This window comes from Anopheles stephensi, unplaced genomic scaffold, assembly GCF_013141755.1.
Source record: "Anopheles stephensi strain Indian unplaced genomic scaffold, UCI_ANSTEP_V1.0 ucontig180, whole genome shotgun sequence".
Lineage (NCBI taxonomy): Eukaryota > Metazoa > Arthropoda > Insecta > Diptera > Culicidae > Anopheles > Anopheles stephensi.
Window position 1 is genome coordinate 31806 of NW_023405103.1, and position 4779 is coordinate 36584.

Genomic DNA, 4779 nt, shown 5'->3' on the forward strand with positions numbered 1-4779 from the left:
GAAGACATGTTCCCCCGGTCCTCCCATATACGGCACGGGGACAAGTATGAAGAATGAAAATAATGTGTGTATGGAACATATAATGTGCCTGAGAGCACATTTTTTTTCTAAGTCCCAGAAATCCGTCACTGAACATCACGACTTACGAAGACATGTTCCCCCGGTCCTCCCATATACGGCACGGGGACAAGTATGAAGAATGAAAATCATGTGTGTATGGAACATATAATGTGCCTGAGAGCACATTTTTTTCTAAGTCCCAGAAATCCGTCACTGAACATCACGACTTACGAAGACATGTTCCCCCGGTCCTCCCATATACGGCACCGGGACAAGTATGAAGAATGAAAATAATGTGTGTATGGAACATATAATGTGCCTGAGAGCACATTTTTTTTCTAAGTCCCAGAAATCCGTCACTGAACATCACGACTTACGAAGACATGTTCCCCCGGTCCTCCCATATACGGCACGGGGACAAGTATGAAGAATGAAAATCATGTGTGTATGGAACATATAATGTGCCTGAGAGCACATTTTTTTCTAAGTCCCAGAAATCCGTCACTGAACATCACGACTTACGAAGACATGTTCCCCCGGTCCTCCCATATACGGCACGGGGACAAGTATGAAGTATGAAAATTTTTGGTCACAGCGTGAAATCCCTCTAATGATCATGAAAATAGCATCGGATCACTTATCTGACCATAAAAAATGAAACCAAAACCCTATTTGGACAAACTTTTTGGTCCTATGAAAAAATCACTTTTCATATATGTCATGGTCGAAAATTTTCTAAGTCCCAAAAAATCACATATTCTCAAATATCTCGAAAACTACGTATCGGACAGGGGTCAACCAAGGTGTTTTAGAAAGGTCTTTACAAGCTCTATTTAATGAGCCATAGCGACTTTCAAGTGATTTTTTGACACTTTTTCGCATATCGGCATCCTTGGTTCCCATACTGGCCATAGGCCATAGGGCACCGAACGGCCAACTTTTGGTCCGGGGGTGAAATTTTTTTTTCACGAGATTTTGATGAAAATGGCTTCGGAACGCGTTTCTAATAATGAAAAGTGAAACCAAACAGTATTTGCGAAGAAAAAATTGTCCTATGAAAAAATCACTTTTCATATATGTCATGGTCGAAAATTTTCTAAGTCCCAAAAAATCACTTATTCTCGAATATCTCGAAAACTACGTATCGGACAGGGGTCAACCAAGGTGTTTTAGAAAGGTCTTTACAAGCTCTATTTAATGAGCCATAGCGACTTTCAAGTGATTTTTTGACACTTTTTCGCATATCGGCATCCTTGGTTCCCATACTGGCCATAGGCCATAGGGCACCGAACGGCCAACTTTTGGTCCGGGGGTGAAATTTTTTTTTCACGAGATTTTGATGAAAATGGCTTCGGAACGCGTTTCTAATAATGAAAAGTGAAACCAAACAGTATTTGCGAAGAAAAAATTGTCCTATGAAAAAATCACTTTTTCTTAGGGTACGGGTCAAAAATTTTCTAAGTCCCAAAAAATCACTTATTCTCGAATATCTCGAAAACTACGTATCGGACAGGGGTCAACCAAGGTGTTTTAGAAAGGTCTTTACAAGCTCTATTTAATGAGCCATAGCGACTTTCAAGTGATTTTTTGACACTTTTTCGCATATCGGCATCCTTGGTTCCCATACTGGCCATAGGCCATAGGGCACCGAACGGCCAACTTTTGGTCCGGGGGTGAAATTTTTTTTTCACGAGATTTTGATGAAAATGGCTTCGGAACGCGTTTCTAATAATGAAAAGTGAAACCAAACAGTATTTGCGAAGAAAAAATTGTCCTATGAAAAAATCACTTTTCATATATGTCATGGTCGAAAATTTTCTAAGTCCCAAAAAATCACTTATTCTCGAATATCTCGAAAACTACGTATCGGACAGGGGTCAACCAAGGTGTTTTAGAAAGGTCTTTACAAGCTCTATTTAATGAGCCATAGCGACTTTCAAGTGATTTTTTGACACTTTTTCGCATATCGGCATCCTTGGTTCCCATACTGGCCATAGGCCATAGGGCACCGAACGGCCAACTTTTGGTCCGGGGGTGAAATTTTTTTTTCACGAGATTTTGATGAAAATGGCTTCGGAACGCGTTTCTAATAATGAAAAGTGAAACCAAACAGTATTTGCGAAGAAAAAATTGTCCTATGAAAAAATCACTTTTTCTTAGGGTACGGGTCAAAAATTTTCTAAGTCCCAAAAAATCACATTTTCTCGAATATCTCGAAAACTACTTATCGGACAGGGGTCAACCAAGGTGTTTTAGAAAGGTCTCAACAAGCTCTAAATAATGGGCCATAGCGACTTTTTAGTGATTTTTTGACAAATTTTGTCATATCGGCATCCCGAGTTCCCATACTGGCCATAGGCCATGGGGCCCCGAACGAAAAAATTTTGGTCCGAGGGTCAAAATTTTTTTTCTCATAAATTTGTTCAAAACGCCGTCGGAACGCGCCTTAGATCATGAAAAGTGAAAAGAAACAGTATTTTGCAAAAGTTGGGGTGGCCTATGACTTACATGGCCACGTCCTAGGTCCGAGTTCCCGAGGTCGTGTTCTTCAGTGGCGGAAAAAAATGGCCACTTGTGGGAGATGCAAAATGTTCATTTTGTATTATAGGGGACACACTATCGAAGCGAAAATTTCAGAAATGGCCTAAAACGTGAAGAAATGATGGGGTATGTACGAAAAGAAGGTTTTTATGGTCAAACGGTGAAAATTTTTTTTTTATGAAAAATTTTGGTCTCCCACCGTTCATGAATTTCTAGGACCAAAAATCGAAAAATTTGAAAACTTCACGATCGAAAGGGAAACGCATATGTGGTGTTCCTAGGTGTGTACGGTGTACGAAAAACGGGTTCACGATGAGATATCAGGCAAATAAGTGGACCTAAAGTGAGTTATACGGGTAAGACGAGGTGTCCAAAGACCGAAATAGGGGTACCAACTGAGAACGAAATGAAGGTCCCCGAAGTCGCCATACAAGTTATAGGAGGTGTCCAAAGTACGAAAAGAGTTCCATATTCGGCTGTTCCTACTATATGGTTCCCTGATTGCTGCTCCAAGGAGTAGTGAGGAAGTGTCCAAAGGTCTGTTGGGGGTATCGAGGTGATACCCTCGACGGACAATATGCACGAAAAGTGGTTCGATGATCTATCCTGTAGGTCGTACGGCAGCCATACCCGGCTGGAAGTACCGCGGTAATTCCGCAATAAAACGTTCGCCAGACGAACAAACAAATTGAATTAGCTCATCGTAGTGTACGGAAACGAAACGAAAATGTAAGGTGATTAGGGATCCGGGAGCAATCTCGCGATCCCATGGTTCGGTGTAAGAAATGATACGAAGTGTTCATAAGTCTCCTCTGGAGGCAGAACCATCGTAGCAAAGTTCGGGAACCCAAGGGTCACAAAAACTCGTAGGACGATATCCACGAATAATCGGGGACTTGTGGGGACTACCGTGCCCTGACAAGTCAACTACACCTTAACTGGTGATGGTCGTCCTACGGGGACCTGCGGGGAACAAAAGGGTCACTAAAAACTCGTAGGACAATATCTCCGAATAATCGGGGACTTGTGGGGACCACCGTGCCCTGACAAGTCAACTACACCTTAACTGGTGATGGTTGTCCTACGGGGACCTGCCGGGAACCCAAGGGTCACAAAAACTCGTAGGACGATATCCACGAATAATCGGGGACTTGTGGGGACTACCGTGCCCTGACAAGTCAACTACACCTTAACTGGTGATGGTCGTCCTACGGGGACCTGCGGGGAGCAAAAGGAGTCAGAAACAATCGTAGGACGATATCCACGAATAATCGGGGACTTGTGGGGACTACCGTGCCCTGACAAGTCAACTACACCTTAACTGGTGATGGTCGTCCTACGGGGACCTTCAGGGAGCCGCAGTAAGTCGCAGGTCGTATGCGAGCCTTGATTGGTCCTGTTGGGGGCGTGCGGGGTGTAATGCCTCGGTACGTCAAATGTTGGTGTACGATGTACATCGATAATCTGACATCCTCCTGAACAACCTTTGCTCGTGTGGTTATTGGCGCTGTGGAGTCGGTGTACTGCCGCAGGTCAATGAGAGTGGTCACAACAAAGATTGTGTCACCTGATGAACGTAGAAAGAGAGTCTGCGGGGACTGGTGCCCTGGTAGACAAAAAATATCGAACAAGCAATTGACGAAGACGAATTCTGGTTGATCCTACCAGTAATATACGCTTGTCTCAAAGGTTAAGCCATGCATGTCTAAGTACAAACATAAATGAATGTGAAACCGCATAAGGCTCAGTACAACAGCCATAATTCACAAGATCATCCACCCATCAGTTACTTGGATAACTGTGGAAAAGCCAGAGCTAATACATGCAACATGCCGGGACCGCTGTTCGCTTGCGGGCGGTGGAACTGGTGCACTTATTAGTAAAACCAATCGCCTCCGGGCGGCTTGAGTTGAAGTCTGGATAAGGATGCCGATCGTATGGTCGCTTGACCGACGACAGATCTTGCAAATGTCTGCCCTATCAACTATTGATGGTAGTGTAGAGGACTACCATGGTTGCGACGGGTAACGGGGAATCAGGGTTCGATTCCGGAGAGGGAGCCTGAGAAATGGCTACCACATCCAAGGAAGGCAGCAGGCGCGTAAATTACCCAATCCCGGCACGGGGAGGTAGTGACGAGAAATAACAATATGGACCTCTCTAACGATGGTCCATAAT